At 47.0% G+C, this 17,889-nt stretch overlaps 5 non-coding genes across 5 annotated transcripts; all 5 read right to left on the bottom strand.

The window, feature by feature from the left end:
• Positions 1–2,088: 2,088 nt before the first annotated feature.
• On the bottom strand, positions 2,089–2,160 carry trnaa-ugc (transfer RNA alanine (anticodon UGC)). The gene has a single exon. It is a non-coding gene; the product is annotated as a tRNA-Ala (tRNA).
• A 447-nt stretch (positions 2,161–2,607) lies between these two features.
• trnaa-cgc (transfer RNA alanine (anticodon CGC)) lies at positions 2,608–2,679 on the bottom strand. The gene has a single exon. It is a non-coding gene; the product is annotated as a tRNA-Ala (tRNA).
• Positions 2,680–4,296: 1,617 nt separating this feature from the next.
• Positions 4,297–4,368, bottom strand: trnaa-ugc (transfer RNA alanine (anticodon UGC)). Its single transcript has one exon. It is a non-coding gene; the product is annotated as a tRNA-Ala (tRNA).
• Positions 4,369–6,517: 2,149 nt separating this feature from the next.
• On the bottom strand, positions 6,518–6,589 carry trnaa-ugc (transfer RNA alanine (anticodon UGC)). Its single transcript has one exon. It is a non-coding gene; the product is annotated as a tRNA-Ala (tRNA).
• A 467-nt stretch (positions 6,590–7,056) lies between these two features.
• Positions 7,057–7,128, bottom strand: trnaa-cgc (transfer RNA alanine (anticodon CGC)). Its single transcript has one exon. It is a non-coding gene; the product is annotated as a tRNA-Ala (tRNA).
• Positions 7,129–17,889: the final 10,761 nt, after the last annotated feature.

Genomic DNA, 17,889 nt, shown 5'->3' with positions numbered 1-17,889 from the left:
TGAGTGTGAAACGGACACACTGAGAGGAAGTGTGAGAATGATACTTTGTCTGTGTGCCTGTCTCTGTCTGTCTCTTTATCTGTCCGTCTGTATTTCTCTATCTCTAGCGCTGTACATGAAAGCGGGATAGTGTTATTGAGCGTAATATGAACACCCTGTTGGAAGGTAAAGACTGATTCTGTGTCTGTGAACAGACCTCCGGTGCTGTTGGTGAGACGGTCACTGTCCCTTCTATTATGTATGAGCCGGTCTGACGGTTCATTTATCAGTCTCCAGTCCAGTAAGGAAAGGTGGAGAGAAACAGCCTGTAACTGTCTGACACTGGACTGCCAGTGAATGTTGAATTTATTCAGTAAATGGCCGTCTCTGGGTGTTGAGAATGGGACGGATAGGACACCAGTTACTTTTGTCTGTCAGTCAGTTTAGGAGGAGGGAGAGAAAGACAGAGAGACTGGAGGAGCCCAGAGCGGATAATTTGTATTATCGTCTCAACCAAACATATTGCTGAGTGTGAATAATATAATCATGTAAAACCAGATATGGATTATCACATCCACAGCTGTGATTGTCTCCTGTCCCTGAATCTGGGGACCAGACACTGTGAGGAGCGCTGGCCTCAGAGTGTTTAACAGTTACTGAGCTGGGAAACGACAACTAACCCCCGAGAATCTGCAGCACAGGCCGAGCGGGGAGGAAAGCCTGTCCCGGGAATTGTCAATCTGGCGAACAGTTTGTCCTGTGAATGTGAAGATGTGAACATTGTGTCAGAGAGAGTGTGTTAAAGGGGCGGGCGGGTTAGATTAATGTCACTGTGTTTGTCTGACCGGTCTCATCGCCGGATTTCCAAGTCTATTTTGAGTAAAATTTAAAAAAAATCCCTGTCAAAGGATCGCCTTCCTCCCCTGCCGAGCTCCGAAGTGGAAATTTAAGGTAAAGTTTCAGATCAATTCAAGATTTCAGCCGAAAAACGAAGATCATGTCAGCGATCGGGTGAGAGAGCGCGATCAGTGCAGCAATGAAACGGGTTTAAATCGAAACTGGTGCTTTTAATTCCGGTGAAAGTTTATCGACAGCAAACATACCGGTGTTAGAGATAGGAAGGGGCTAGTCTGGGACTCTGGAGTGCCCGATTTGAATTGGAATCTGGGAGTTTAAGAGGAGAGAGAAACACAGAGATGCTGGAGGGGCCGGGAGCTGACAGCAGGATGTCTCCGCCCCGTCCGCTCTGTGCCTTTAAGTTGCTCTGTGCCGCCGCCTCTCGTTTCATTTCTGACCCAGCTCTGACTGTCAGAGAGATTTTCGACAGAGTCCCGGACATGACAGACACTGCAGCCGCCGAAACGGCACCTCCTGCCGCCGCCGCCGCTCCACCCAAGGCTCCCAAGAAGAAGAAGGCGGTTCCCCGACCCAAGTCCACCGGTCCCCCGTTGGGAGAACAGATCCTTAAGATTGTGGCGGATTGCAAGGATCGCAAGGGGATATCCCTGGCCGCGATAAAGAAGGTTCTGGCTACCAAAGGCCTGGATGTGGAGAAGCTCCGGTCCCAGATCAAATTAAGTATCAAGAGAAATGTGGAAAAAGGCTCCCTGGTGCAGATCAAGGGCACGGGCGCCTCGGGCTCCTTCAGAGTCGCTAAGAAGGAAACCCAGGCAAAAGTGGTAAAGAAGGTGAAGAAACAAGTGACGAAGAAATCTCCCGGAAAGAAACCAGCGGCCAAAAAAACAGCCGGCAAGAAATTAACGGCCAAGAAACCAGCGGTCAAGAAATCGACCACGAAAAAGGCGGCGAAATCAGCAATTAAGAAGAAAGCGGCGGCGAAGAAGCCCAAGACTCCCAAGACAGTGAAGGCGAAGGCGAAGAAGGTGGAAAAACCGAGGGCCAAGCCCAAGCCGAAGTCAGCAAAGCCGAAGAAAGCAGCGGGCAAAAGGAAATAAAAAATTAAGTGCAACTTGTGACCATCTGAACCCAACGGCTCTTCTCAGAGCCACCCACGGTTTTTCTCGAGGTGAAGAAACCCTTTCCTGTCCTTGTGTGTGAAGGTGAGGTGAGGACAAGAGGGTCTTTTCAAAATTCGAAACATAAAGCGTTTGGAGATGCCGGGGATTAAACCCGGGACCTCATACATGCAAAGCATGCGCTCATCCACTGAGCTACACCCCCACGAAGAAAGCCCCTCCACTTTAGAATAAAAAGTGGGCTTTCCGCTCTGTCTCTCCCGGAGAACACGATGCCCAGTCGTTCCACGTGCTCACAATGTTCAACCTCTGCTTCAGTTCACGGGGTTTCTGCTCCTCTTTACATTGAACTTTCCAAAAAAAGTCAGTGGAAATAAAAAAAAAAAAATCGCCAATAGTTCGTGACGAGGCGGACATCCAATCTCTGAATCATGAAGTGAGATGGATGAATGACACATTGTCAAACAAGAGCTGGGACTGCTCGCTCGGCATTGCACCGTCACACATTCTGGTCAACCGGCGGCGACTGTGAGCTGAGCTGCTGAGGGGACCGTGAGATGAAGTCCTGCTCCGGGACAATTTAATGTTTGTGGAGCCTCAAAAGTTGGAACTCGCTGCGCTTCGAAAGCGCGATTCTGATGAAAATTTTTTATGGAGATGCTGGGGATTGAACCCAGGACCTCATACATGCGAAGCATGCGCTCTACCACTGAGCTACATCCCCAGATGAAATAAATAGCTACCCAAGGAAAGAAGAACTGATTGTCATCATTTTATGAGACCACCCATGGTGGGTCTGCCACGTGATAGATTATTTCCAGTTTCAAAGATTGGGGAGGAGCAGGGAACAGGCGTTCAAATCACACAGAGGGAAGAATAGTCTGGATGTTAGGCGGTTCTTTATTTCCCAGAGAATAGTGAGTCTCTGGAATGCATTGCCGGCTGGTGTGTTGGTTGCTGGCACTTTTTAGACTTGTCTTAAAATCGTCTCGTTTTCTGATGCTACCAGACACTTTCAGGTGAAGTATGCGGACCTGATGCAACTGTGGGTGAACGGAAGAAACCAGGCCTCGGCACTTAGTCTGAAAAGAAAGCGGGAGTTGAGAAGAAAGGGTGGGAGAGGGGGAGAGACTCCTTTGGCTGTGCTGTCACCATCCTTACTATTTCAGGGCGCATTTTTCGAACGCTCCCGTTATCAGTCACTTTGCTTCCGGTTGGACGGGACTAGAAATCCTCAGGCACATTGTAGCAGAGTTCGGCAAGAATACGTCGAGTCCCCGAGCTTCAGAGGAGGGTAAGGTGAGACACAGACAGCATTGAGGATAATTTCACTGTCGACGGATGCAGGACTTGTCCCAGGTGTGGTTTTGTGTTTAAAGATCACTTCACTGAAAACACCTTGACGATCTGGGGCTACAGACGGACATGATGGTCAGGAAAAGACCAGTCGGTTCATCAATCCTGTCCCACATGCCTGGAGCATCGTGACCAGACACTTCCTACCGACACCACCTGCCCCACCCACCGGAAACATGTAATCGCCTGGGAGCGGCGACAAACTAGAAACAAATCCAGCGCCAATAAGGAGGGGCAATTCTGGGAAATTCCTCCCCGACTCCTTCAGGCGATCGAATCGAGTTCAGTGGATCACACTGACCATGTGCAGGTTTACTGTAAAACCACTCACCTTCTATATTATGCGATCTCTGCCTCAGTCAAGAACTGGTCCAGATCCATCCAGAAGGCAAAAAGAGAGTCAGCACCCACCGCACCAGCCGGCAATGCATTCCAGAGACTCAGTACTCTCTGGGAAAAGAAGAACCGCCTCACATCCAGACTATTCCTACCTCTGTGTAGTCTGAACACCTGTCCGCTGCTGCTCCCCGATCTGTAAAACTGGGACTAATCTATTTTTTTCACTCAGAGGGTGGTGAACCTGTGGAATTCTCTACCACAGAAGGCTGTGGAGGCCAAGTCACTGAATATATTTAAGAAGGCAATAGATAGATTTCCAGACGCAGAATGCATCAAAGGGTATTGAGAGAGAGCGGGAATATGGGGTATTGAGAAAGAGGTTCAGCCATGATCATATCTCATGGCGGAGCAGGCTCGAAGGGCCGAATGTCCGACTCGTGATCCTATTTTCTCTGTTATTATTACTGGGCTCGCTCTCCAGCCCCGGGATGGGAGCCATTTCAAAGGCGCGTGCGTGCTTCCGTTGAATTTTATCGTGTGCAGAGCGTTCGGTTTTTCTCGAGGAAAAGAAACCCTTTCCTGTCCTTGTGTGTGAAGGTGAGGTGAGGACAAGAGGGTCTTTTCAAAATGTGAAACAGAAAGCGCTTGGAGATGCCGGGGATTGAACCCGGGACCTCATACATGCAAAGCATGCGCTCTTCCACTGAGCTACATCCCCTCATGAAAATTGCTTCAAATTTAGAACAAAAAAGTGGGCTTTCCGGTCTGTCTCTCACGGACAACACGATGCCCAGTCGTTCCACGAGCTCACAATGTTCAACCTCTGCTTCAGTTCACGGGGTTTCTGCTCCTCTTTACTTCGAACTTTCCGAAAAAAAAGTCAGCGGAAATAAAAAAATACAATTGCCAATCGTCAGTGACGAGGCTGACATCCAACCTCTGAATCATAAAGTGAGATGGATGAATGACACAGCGTCAAACAAGAGTTGGGACTGCTCGCTCGACATTGCACCGTCACACATTCCGGTCAACCAGCGGCTGCTGTGAGCTGAGGGGCTGAGGGGACCGTGAGATGAAGTCCTGCTCCTGGACAATTTCATGCTTGTGGAGCCTCAGAAGTTGGAACTCGCTGCGCTCAGAAAGCGCGATTCGCCTTTCCGTGCGTAATTTTGATGAAAAATATTTTTGGAGATGCTGGCGATTCAACCCAGGACCTCACACATGCGAAGCATGCGCTCTACCACTGAACTACACCCCCAGATAAAATAAATAGGTACCAAAGCAATGAAGAACTTATTGTTCCCATTTTATGAGACCACCCATGGTGGGACTGCCAGATGATAGATTATTTCCAGTTTCAAAGATTGGGGAGGAGCAGGGAACAGGCGTTTCGACCACACAGAGGGAAGAATAGTCTGGATGTTAGGCGGCTCTTCATTTCCCAGAGAATAGTGAGTCTCTGGAATACATTGCCGGCTGGTCTGGTGGGTGCTGACACTTTGTATACTTGGCTTAAAATCATCTAGTTTTCTGCTCCAACCTGACAATTAAAGATGAAATTTGCGGACCTGATACAACTGTGGGTGAACGGAAGAAACCAGGCCTCGGCACTTAGTCTAATGAGAAAGGGGGAGTTGAGAAGAAAGGCTGGGAAAGTGGGGAGAGACTCCTTGAACCGTGCTGAAACCACCCTTACTATTTCAGGGCACATTTTTCGAACGCTCCCGTTATCAGTCACTTTGCTTACGGTTGGACGGGACTAGAAATCCTCAGACACATTGGGGCAGAGGCCGGCAAGAATATTTCGAGTCCCTGAGCTTCAGAGGAGGGTAAGGTGAGACACAGACAGCATTGGGGATAATTTCACTATAGACGGGTGCAGGACTTGCCCCAGGTGTGGTTTTGTGTTTAAAGATCACTTCACTGAAAACACCTTGACGATCTGGGGCTACAGACGGACATGATGGTCAGGAAAAGACCAGTTGGTTCATCAATCCTGCCCCACATGCCTGGAGCATCGTGACTGGACACTTCCTACCGACACCACCCGCCCCACCCACCGGAAACATGAAATCTCCTGGGAGCGGCGACAAACTAGAAACAAATCCAGCGCCAATAAGGAGGGGAAATTCTGGGAAATTCCTCCCCGACTCCTTCGGGCGATCGAATCGAGTTCAGTGGATCACACTGACCATGTGTAGGTTTACTGTAAAACCACTCACCTTCTATATTATGCGATCTCTGCCTCAGTCAAGAACTGGTCCAGATCCATCCAGAAGGCAAAGAGAGAGTCAGCACCCACCACACCAGCCGGCAATGCATTCCAGAGACTCAGTACTCTCTGGGAAAAGAAGAACCGCCTCACATCCAGACTATTCCTACCTCTGTGTCGTCTGAACGCCTGTCCGCTGCTGCTCCCCCATCTGTGAAACTGGGAATAATCTATTTCTTCACTCAGAGGGTGGTGAACCTGTGGAATTCTCAACGACAGAAGGCTGCGGAGTCCAAGTCATTGAATATATTTAAGAAGGACAGATTTCCACACACAGAAGGCATCAAAGAGTATGGAGAGAGAGCGGGAATGTGGTATTGAGATGGAGGATCAGCCATGATCATATATAACGGCGGAGCAGGCTCGAAGGGCCGAATGTCCGACTCGTGATCCTATTTTCCCTGTTATTATTACCGGGCCCCCTCTCCAGCCCCGGGATGGGAGCCATTTCAATGGCGCGTGCGTGCTTCCATTGAATTTTATCGTGTGCAGAGCGTTCGGTTTTTCTCGAGGTGAAGAAACCCTTTCCTGTCCTTGTGTGTGAAGGTGAGGTGAGGACAAGAGGGTCTTTTCAAAATTCGAAACATGAAGCGTTTGGAGATGCCGGGGATTGAACCCGGGACCTCATACATGCAAAGCATGCGCTCTTCCACTGAGCTACATCCCCAACGGCCACGATTCTCCAAGTTAGAATAAAAAGTGGGCTTTCCGCTCTGTCTCTCCCGGACAACGCGATGCCCAGTCGTTCCACGTGCTCACATCGTTCAACCTCTGCTTCAGTTCACGGGGTTTCTCCTCCTCTTTACTTTGAACTTTCCAAAAAAAAGTCAGCGGAAATAAAAAAAATACAATTGCCAATAGTCAGTGACGAGGCTGACATCCAACCTCTGAATCATAAAGTGAGATGGATGAATGACACAGTGTCAAAGAAGAGCTCGGGCTGCTCGCTCGACATTGCACTGTCACATCTTCCGGTCAGTCGGCGGCGGCTATGAGCTGAGCTGCTGAAGGGACCGTGAGATGAAGTCTTGCTCCGAGACAATTTTATGCTTGTGGAGCCTCAGAAGTTGGAACTCGCTGCGCTCAGAACGCGCGATTCGCCTCTCCGTGCGTAATTCTGATCAAAAATATTTTTGGAGATGCTGGGGATTGAACCCAGGACCTCATACAGGCGAAGCATGCGCTCTACCACTGAGCGACATCCCCAGATAAAGAAAATAGCTACCCACGGAAAGAAGAACTGATTGTTCTCATTTTATGAGACCACCCAAGGTGGGTCTGCCACGTGATGGATTATTTCCAGTTTCAAAGATTGGGGAGGAGCAGGAAACAGACGTTTCGACTGCACAGAGGTTAGAAGAGTCTGGATGTTAGGCTGTTCTTCATTTCCCAGAGAGTAGTGAGTCTCTGGAATGCATTGCCGGCTGGTGTGGTGGGTGCTGACACTTTGGCTTAATATCGTCTAGTTTTCTGCTGCAACCAGATAATTAAAGATGAAGTTTGCGGACCTGATAAAACTGTGGGTGAACGGAAGAAACCAGGCCTCGGCACTTAATCTGATGAGAAAGGGGGAGTTGAGAAGAAAGGCTGGGAAAGTGGGGAGAGACTCCTTGAACTGTGCTGTCACCATCCTCCCGATTTCAGGGCACATTTTTCGAACGCTCCCGTTATCAGTCACTTTGCTTACGGTTGGACGGGACTAGAAATGCTCAGGCACATTGTAGCAGAGGCCGGCAAGAATATTTCGATGCCTCCAGCTTCAGAGGAGGGCTAGGTAAGGCATGGACAGCATTGAGTCTCATTTCACTATCAAGGGCCAGGTGTGAGTTTGTGTTTAAAGATCACTTCACAAAAAACACCTTAACGAGCTGAGGTTACTGACGGTCATGATGGTCAGGAAAAGACCAGTTGGTTCATCAATCCTGTCCCACATGCCCGGAGCATCGTGACTGGACACTTCCTACCGACACCACCCGCCCCATCCACCGGAAACATGTAATCTCCTGGGAGCGATTACAAACCAGAAAAAAATACAGGGTCAATTTCTGGAAAATTCCTCCCCGACATCTTCAGGCGATCGAAACCAGTCCAGGACATGACAGTGACCATGTGTAGGTTAACTGTAAAACCACTCACCTTCTGCATGATGCGATCTCTGACCCAGTCAAGAACCGATCCAGATCCCTCGAGAAGGCAGAGAGAGAGAGTCTGCACAGACCAAACCGGCTAGCAATGCATTCCAGAGACTCACTGCTCTCTGGGAAATGAAGAACCTCCAAACATCCAGCCTATTCTCACCTCTGTGTATTCTAAACGCATTTCCGCTGAACTCCAGCCTCTGAATCATAAAGTGAGTTGTATGAATGACAGAGCGTCAAACAGGACCGAGAACTCGGATTGCTCGCTCGACATTGCACCGTCACACATTCCGGTCAGTCGGAAGCTGCTATGAGCTGAGCTGCTGAGGTGACCGTGAGATGACGTCCTGCTCCAGGCCAAATTAATGCTGTGGAGCCTCAGAAGATTCATCTTTCCGTGGGCGGCGGGTGGGAGAGGGGGAAGAGACTCCTTGGTGTAAGATGAGGCATTTTCAGCAAATAGAGCGCACATTTAGATTAAGAGTTTTCAAAATATAAACCATAGAAACCACTCACGTTTACATTCGGCATCTTAATGCATAATCAACACCCGCTTATAAACATAATATCTCTGGGAATTGAAGGATTGTCGCTGAGGATCATGAAATGGCCGAGTTAAAACTTACCCAGAATGCAGAAGGTCAGACTGAGCGAGGTGATGCTGGAAGCTGCTTTTTTGCAGGGTTCAAACATTTTGCAGAAGATAACAGGCGACATTGTGAATGTGTTGCGACTATGTTGAGAATATATAGACCTTGGGTGTGTCGAGATATTGGGGTCTTGTGTCCGCACAGACCATGAGCATTTCTGATAGGAATGTGAATAACAAATAAAGATCAGGGAGAGTTTGCATGAAATGATTGGTGTAAACAATTCTAGTTTTACATTTGAATTTATAGATGGACAGGCCGACGAGAGAGAGAGGGAGAGAGACGGATAAGCAGCCACCCGAGGGTTACAGCTTCTATCCAAAGCAAGACTAACAGTTAGTACCGTGTCCTTCTTATTAATACTATGGCCTTAAACATTGTGTGTGTTGATACTTGTTTATATCCAATAAAGGATTAATCGCAACCTATTGGTGTCGAGTCTGAATCGATCTTATAAACTGGCCACTGCAGCATCGGACCTTGACATGAGATAATGTGGATTGAGTGAAACTAAGTGCCTCGGACGGACAAGGTGCTAAACCCAGTCCGTTAAGTTTGGAAAACCGTTTCGGCGGGAGCATGAGTTTTCCTTCCAATACTAACAGTAACAATGGGAACTATCAGGGAAGCTTTTTTAAAAAAAGAATCTGAGCGTCGTGATGGGCAGAGAAGTCTGTTAAGAATTGTCCATGATGTGGAGATGCTGGTGATGGACTGGAGTGGACAAATGTAAGGAATCTTACAACACAAGGTTATAGTTCAACAGTTTTATTTGAAAATCGCAAGCTTTCGGAGGCTTTCTCCTTCGTCAGGTGGAGAAAGCCTCCGAAAGCTTGTGATTTTCAAATAAAACTGTTGGACTATAACCTGGTGTTGTAAGATTCCTAAGAATTGTCCGAGAGCTAACATATGAGGAGTGGTTGAGTAGATTGGGACTCTACTCATTGGAGTTCAGAAGAATGAGAGGCGATCTTATTGAAACATATAAGATTGTGAAGGGTCTTGATCGGGTGGATGCAGTAAGGATGTTCCCAAGGATGGATGAAACTAGAACTAGGGGGCATAATCTTAGAATAAGGGGCTGCTCTTTCAAAACTGAGATGAGGAGAAACTTCTTCACTCAGAGGGTAGTAGGTCTGTGGAATTTGCTGCCCCAGGAAGCTGTGGAAGCTACATCATTGAATAAATTTAAAACAGAAATAGAGTTTCCTTGAAATAAAGGGAATTAGGTGTTACGGGGAGCGGGCAGGAAATTGGACATGAATTTAGATTTGAGGTTAGGATCAGATCAGCCATGATCTTATTGAATGGCGGAGCAGGCTCGAGGGGCCGATTGGCCTACTCCTGCTCCTATTTCTTATGTTCTTATGTTATCCTCAACACCTCAGTAACACAGGACGCCGTGCTCTACGGGCAGTTCCCCGGGATGCACACCGAGATAGATATCAACTGCTGCTGGAAGACCATCAACTCGGTGAGGGAGGCTCTTTTGTCTGCCAGAAACCTGCTGGTCTTCCAGCTGACGGAGCTGTCCACACCGAGTGTTGCCGACTGGCACACTCCAAGGTCCAGGGTTATGTGCTGATGGACGCACTGAAGTGAGTTGCAGCCTACACAAAGGCTTTATGAGTAAAGGCCACTGTGTAAGGCCATTTCACCTTGTATTGTACAGAATGTACTCGAAGATATGGACAGTGTTTTGAATTGAGGTAATGAGGTCATAGTGTGCACGATCTGTATTGTTTTGAAAGGTAATTGTGACATTTACATTGAAATGTGTGTATCCTTAAATTTTATGAAATAAAGTAGATTTTGAAATTTTAATGAAGTATTGGAGCACAGATACACATATCATTAAAAGTAGCGACGCAGGTTAAAAAGGCAAATCAAGCTGTGGGGTACAATTCTAGAGGGATAGCATTGATAAGCAAAGAAGTTGTGCTGAACTTGTGTGGAGCCTTGGCTAGGCCACAATTGGAGTATTGTGTACAGTTCTGGTCTCCATATTACAGGAAGGATATAGATGCATTGGAGCCGGTGCAAAAAAGATTCCCAAGGATGATACCAGAACTGAGAGGCTATCCTGATCAGGAAAGGATGAACACGCTGGGACTCTTTCCTCAGATCGTGATAAGGTTTGGTAGTGTAGACAAAATGTTTCCTCTTGTGAGGGAGGCCAAAATTAGAGTTCATAAATATAAGGGAAGTCTCCCCAAAGCCTTTCCACCATCTACAAGGCACAAGTCAGGAGTGTGATGGAATACTCTCCACTTGCCTGGATGAGTGCAGCTCCAACAACACTCAAGAAGCTCGACACCATCCAAGATGAAGCAGCCCGCTTGATTGGCACCCCATCCACCACCCTAAACATTCACTCCCTTCACCACCGGCGCACAGTGACTGCAGTGTGTACCATCCACAGGATGCACTGCAGCAACTCGCCAAGGCTTCTTCGACAGCACCTCCCAAACCCGCGACCTGTACCACCTAGAAGGACAAGAGCAGAAGGCGCATGGGAACATCACCACCTGCACGTTTCCCTCCAAGTCACACACCATCCCGACTTGGAAATATATCGCCGTTCCGTCATCGTCGCTGGGTCAAAATCCTGGAACTCCCTTCCTAACAGCACTGTGGGAGAACCTTCACCACACGGACTGCAGCGGTTCAAGAAGGCGGCTCACCACCACCTTCTCAAGGGCAATTACGGATGGGCAATAAATGCCGGCCTTGCCAGCGACGCCCACATCCCATGAACGAATAAATTTAAAAAAATCGAATCAGGGAATTCAGGAGAAACTTCTTTATCCAAAGAGTGGCAAGAATGTGGAATACGCTGTTACAGGGAGTGGTTGAGGCAAATAACGTAGATGCATTAAAGGGGAAGCTAAATAAGCACAAGAGGGAGAAAGGAATAAGGTATCCTGACAGGGTTAGATGAAGTAGGGAGGGAGGAGGCTCGTGTGGAGCATGAAGGCTGGCATAAACCAATTGGGCCGAATGGCCTGTTTCTGTGCTGTAGTTTCTATGTAACTCAATATATTATTTTGAGGTTGGTGGAAGAGCAGAGGGACCTGGGGGCGTGTATTCACAAATCTTTGAAAGTGGCAGGACAAGTTGATAAGGCGCTTAAGAAAGTGGATGGGATACATGGGTTTGTAAATAGTGGCATTGAATACACAAATAGGGAAGTCATGTTAAATCTTTACCAAAGACTGGTTAGGCCTCAGCTGGAGTATTGTGTACAACACTGCGCACCACAGTTTAAGAAGGATGTCAAGGCCTTGGAGAGGGTACAAAGGAGATTTACCAGGGTGATGCCAGGGATGAGTGACTTCAGTTATGTGGAGGGATTGGAGAAGCTGGGATTGTTCTCCTTAGATCAGGGAAGGTTAAGGGGAGACCTAATAGAGGTGTTCAAAATAATGAGAGTTTTTTATAGAGCGAATAGTGAAAACTGTGTACTCTGGCAACTGGATTGGTAACCAGAGGTCATAGGTTTAAAATAATTGGCAAAACAACTAGAGGGGAAATGAGAAGGATATTTTTTTTGAACAGAGGTTGCGAAACACTGCCTGAAAGGATGGGGTCCCTTTTAGAGGCTGTCTTCGTGTCAGAGACTCAAAATCCCTATTTCAACTGGGAACCTGCAGGAACTGAGTGAAACGGGTTTGCTTTTGTACCTGGATTCAATGTACAATGTGGAGAAATCGATAATTTTTTAATGAATCGGCAGGAGTGAACATGATCAATACAATTATATGAAAACTGTAAATGAAGCCGCTCATTGTTGTTGGACCAGTCCTTTCTGAGCAGAGCTTTTAACTTTATTCCTGAGAGAGGTCTCATTAAGATAATGCCCTGGACTTTGAGATGTTTTTGATTTACCCACATCATCATTTACATCGGAGCCAAAGCTGCTGATGTAATGTGTTTGTTCAAATGACTGTAACGAATAGCAATGATCAGGGGTATAACCGTGTCAGTGGAGATTTACCCCCTGTATAAATCAGGGATCGCTATAATGAATCCACTCAGACTGCCTGCCGGAGCTGCGGTTTTCATGCCAACAGAAGTCACTGCTTCTCAAAGAAATGGGATATTCAGTAATGTATCCGATAGAATGCATTTATTATCCTGTTCTCGCAGCCATTGGAGTTCCAGGTAAGCCATTATCTCAGCTCTTAATGGTGTTAATCGATATTAACTCTGCTGCTGTACTTGGCATTCTTTTTTCTTCCATCATGTATTACACAGTGGACTGTTCTGTGCGAAGTGACTGCTCTTTTTTCTTGTAGCAGCTGCATGACAGATGTTACGATCTTGGATATCCAAACCTGGCATTGTTACTGGATTATTCTCTGTACTGAATGTATTGGAATCGGGTGTCTGGGCTAAGAGCTGGTATCAGGCCATCAGGAGCTGTTAACAGTTTCATGTTTTGGAACTAACCTGTCCTGGAATATTTTTTCATCAATGTGTTTTCAGTGATTGATAATGAGACAGCTCACGGTCTCAGTTTTACAAGGAGGCAGCGCAATGTCCTCCCTCCCCAATAACATGTTTCAGTTTAACTGGGATTTCAATGTATTTATTGGCTATCACAGTTATGAAATATTATTTCATTCTGTGTATATCTGACGCCGCATCAAATGTTTGGTTACTGAACTGTGTTTGCTGCTGATTCTTTCACATCTCATTCTCTGCTTCACTGAGGATGAATTCACTGTAAAATGCAATGTTTTGATGTTGTGTTGTATCAGTTTCCGTTTTATCTGTTGGAATCATGAGCCCTTCTATTTATCTTTAGATCTTCAGCAGCAGCGGTCGTTTTGGCGTTTCGTTAATTGAACAATGCCGCCATCTAACGCTGTACTTTTTAATTACAGTTATAGGAATTTAATTTATTTTGAATAAAATCTGGAAGAGGCATTCGACTCTGTTTATCCCATGCATTGTCGATGAAGTGAGCAGTGTAGGTGAACAGGTGGAGAACGGGATGATCTGTAGAAATATTAAACCGTTCACAGAGACTTAACCATTTATCAAACTGACATTAAGAACACGATCGTTGGAACATGGGGCTGGTGAAGAGAAAGCAGGCGCAGGATGTTAGGATTTACTCGGATGTGAAAAGCGGCTTTGAGAAAGAGAGCAGAGAGAGTGCATACAATAATCACTCAAAAATAATGGTTGCACTTCGTAATTGGATTGTGTTACTGGGACCTATCGATTCGATTTCCTCGAACACTCTGCTGCAGTCTCTCCCTGTGAATCTCAGCCTCTCCTCCCACTGCACTGAATCCTCTGTCTCCTCACCCGTTTGCTTCAGTTGACACGTTTTCCAAACCATATGCTGCTGACTCCCCTCCACCTCCTCCATGTCCTTTTTTTGTCACCCTCCCAATCTCACTCACTGCCTCCGTCTCCAGCTGCCTCTTCCAGTCCGATCCGAAATCTAAAACTCACCGTGGCGGATCTCGGTCTTTCCCGTTTTGTGCGAGCCCCTGTCGTCTCTCTCCGCCCAGAGCAACAAACCAGATGCATCTTCCCGTGTCCCTTCTCGACCATGGATCACTTTCCCTTCTGTCTGGAACGCAAAACCGGATGTAATCGGCACATGAAGCCACTTTTCCCTTTCCCGCTGGAACTGCGCCCTCACTCGGCTCTTCCAGGTAATGCGATGCTCACTTTATTTACTTCCTGTATCAATTTCCCAATTGATTACTGACAGTTGTGTTTAAAAACAATTCTCTGCCCGAAAGCCCTGCCCAGGTCTGTTAACCAGTTTCCAACATTTGATGCAGCAACAAAGCTGGAAATTTCACCCCAGATCCTTTCAAACTGCACCTTTGTCTCCAGGTCTGATCAGTAATTTCTCTCCTTCCTTTTCTCTCTCTTACAGTTAACTTGGTGGCGATTGTGATCCTGTCCCGAGGAAAGTGCGGACTCTCCAAATGTATCACTCGCTACCTGGTGGGAATGGCGGCGGCCGATCTCCTGGTCGTTATCACCGATGTCATAATGAAGCGCATTGCTGATATTTATTTCCCAGTTTCATTTTTGACCATTACCCCCGTGTGCCGTCTCATTGTCATCCTGAGTGTAGCAGCCACAGCGGCCTCTGTCTGGTTCACAGTGATTTTCACCTTTGATCGATTTGTGGCCATTTGTTGTCAGAAGCTGAAAACAAAATATTGCACCGAGAAAACGGCGGCTGCTTTTATCGCGGTGGTGAGTGCGCTGAGCTGTTTACTGAACATTCCCTGGTACTTTGTATTTGGTCCGGAATATATAATGGACAATGTACCCCGGGGTTGTGTCTGGAAAACGGCCTTTTTTACTTCACCCGCATGGGAAGCCTTTGACTTGTTTAATCTTGTGTTAATGCCTTGTCTCCCATTCATTCTGATATTGCTGTTCAATGTTCTCACCGCCAGGCACATTTTATCGGCCAGTAGAGTCCGCAGGGGACTCCGGGGCCGCAGCAATGGAGAAAATCAGAAGGATCCAGAGATTGAGAACCGAAGGAAATCCATCATTTTACTCTTCAGTATATCAGGCAGTTTTATATTGTTATGGAGCACATTCATTTTTTATTTTATCTCTCTGCGTATAACAAACGCCCAGTACTATCCGGCCAGTGACATTGAGTCAGTCGGATTCATGCTTCAACTTCTCAGTTCCTGCACCAACACGTGTATTTATGCTGTGACCCAGACTAAATTCAGAGAGGAGCTGAAGAACGGGGTGAAATACCCACTGAATCTAATTGTTAGATTAGTTAAATCATAGAAACGTCTGAAGATTAATTGGAGTAGATTTTCCGGTTTGGCGGTGGCCTAAGACGGGCGGTAGCGGATCGGGCGCCCGTTATTCACCGCGCCTGATTGTACTATCCATTGACATCAATAAGTTCACTGATATCAATCCAATACTTCAAATGAATTTGTAAATACCAGACAGGAATTATATTTTAGCCGACAAATGTGGTGTTGTGAAATGATGCAAGATGCGAGTCTAACATGAAACGCTTTGCTGTTATTAGTCTGGAAATAATATCGTTTCAATATTAAATGTTTAATCCTGAAATGAATAAAATCAAATCCTCCTTTTCGGTTGATGATTATTTCCCATCAAACACACTGCCCGGTGGGATGGACTGAGGGTGAGCTGTCAGTGTCAGACAGCGTCCTGTTCATTGGGACATTTGTTTTGACCAGAACAGAATAATAATGGACCAACACCCGGACCGTTACTAACCGGTAAAATATTAATGTAATTTCAAACTCCAGTGGGGAGTTCCGGAGATCGTTTCCTCTCTGAGCTGCTGTGCAGCAATGTTTACTCACTGGAACTGGTTCCGGAATCGCAGATCAATTTCCTTGGTGTCATCCCAGACGCATGGTCCCGGTCTGTGAACCAGGATAAAGTCAAGGTTATCACGTCCTTAGCACGGCCCACAGATGAGACCTCCCTGCACTTTTTTTCTGGGTATGACAGGTTGTGTGGGGATTTTATCTCTGACTAAATGGAAATTGCCGCTCCCCTGTATGGGCTACTTCGAGCGGGAGTTGAACGGCAGTGACAGAGAGCCACTCCAACATCATCCCCACCCTTAATTCTAGACTTCTTATTGGTCCGATGCTTGCCGCCCCCATTATACAAAGGACTGTGCCCTTGATCCCCGTTCCCGATCTGCGAGTTCCGTCGCCATGCTTGGGTGGGTCCATCATGCTGAGACCAATCCCATTAATTTTACATCGACTCCTTTCCAGGGAGCTGAGCTAAACTACACAGAATGAGCAAGGCAGGTACTTCCAATGTATTGCGCCCTCTCTAATTCCCTCCACATCATTGGAGTTCAGAAGATTAAGGTTTACACCCATCATAGTCCAGGGCTCTTCCAAACAAAAGGCCGAATTAAAGAGGGAAATGTGTCCAGTGCCAGAATCACTGATTGGCCCGAATCACTGATTGGCCGCCTTGTCCACCGAGACCCTCGAGTTCCCACCAGCAGAAGATGTTCGGAGAATTTTTACTGACCCGGATCAACAAAGGTTTAAATCTCATAGAAAGTAGTCAGATTCTAAATTTGAGCCAAGATAGTTATATAAAGGGGTGGTTCAAGGGAACTTCAGATGAGTGTAAATTGAAACGCTGCAGCTCTGTCTGTTACAACCGCAAGCCGTGTAATCAAATGGAGTAAGTTTGGGGTTTGATACCAAAGGTAGTGACAGTCCCCACACTGAGAAGGTTGTGTCTGGCCACGCTGGCCGAGCAGATGCAGGACGTCCCGCCCAGTTGGCCCGTACCCCACCACCTTTGGAAAAGTTCTTGAAGGGGAACCCTTTCCATCATAAGGCCGTCAGACAGTGGACGGCACGGAATGTTCTGAGGCTCCTGCAGGTAAATGAGAGGGTGGATCCGATCGTGAAGTTCCCCCAAAAGGCGGGCGAAACCATTTAGTGGAACGTCACGTCACCGGAACTGACCAACAGGCACCAGAATGTAGCTTGGATGATGGTGAAAAGGGCCATCCCAATACAGTCTTTCCTGCACACAGCATCTCATCATCACCGTGAATTGCCCTCGAGGCTGCAGCAGAGACAAGGCCATCGTCCATCTCCTGGTGGACTTTCCCTTGGCGCAGAAGGTGTGGAGAGAGATGCGTTGGTATCTGTCCCAGTTCATCCCCAACAGATTGGTAACACAGGACCCTGTGCCCTATGAGTAGTTCCCCAGGACGCACACCAAAACAGATATCAACTGCTGCTGGAAGACCATCAACTCGGTGAAGGAGGCCCTTTTGTCGGCCCGAAACTTGCTGGTCTTCCAACTGCAGGAGCTATCCACGACCGAGTGTTGCCGACTGGCACACTCCAAGGTCCAGGAGTACAAGCTGTGGGACGCACTGAGGCACGCTCCGGCTTAAACAAAGGCTCTATGGGGAAAGGCCACTGTGTAAGGCCATTTCACCTTGCATCGTACAGCACGTATTTGAAGATATGTACTGTGTTTTGGATTGTAATGGTGAGATCGCAGTGTGTACGATCTGTATTGTATTGTGTTGAATTGTAATAATGGAATGGTAGTGTGTATGATCTGTATTGTATTGTATTTTTTGAATTGTAATGATGGAATGGTAGTGTGTCTGATCTGTATTGTATTGTTTTGAA

The sequence above is a fragment of the Heptranchias perlo genome, unplaced genomic scaffold, assembly GCF_035084215.1.
Source record: "Heptranchias perlo isolate sHepPer1 unplaced genomic scaffold, sHepPer1.hap1 HAP1_SCAFFOLD_60, whole genome shotgun sequence".
Classification (NCBI taxonomy): domain Eukaryota; kingdom Metazoa; phylum Chordata; class Chondrichthyes; order Hexanchiformes; family Hexanchidae; genus Heptranchias; species Heptranchias perlo.
Note: the sequence above shows the minus strand (reverse complement) of the source record. Positions and strands in the feature narration are given on the sequence as shown.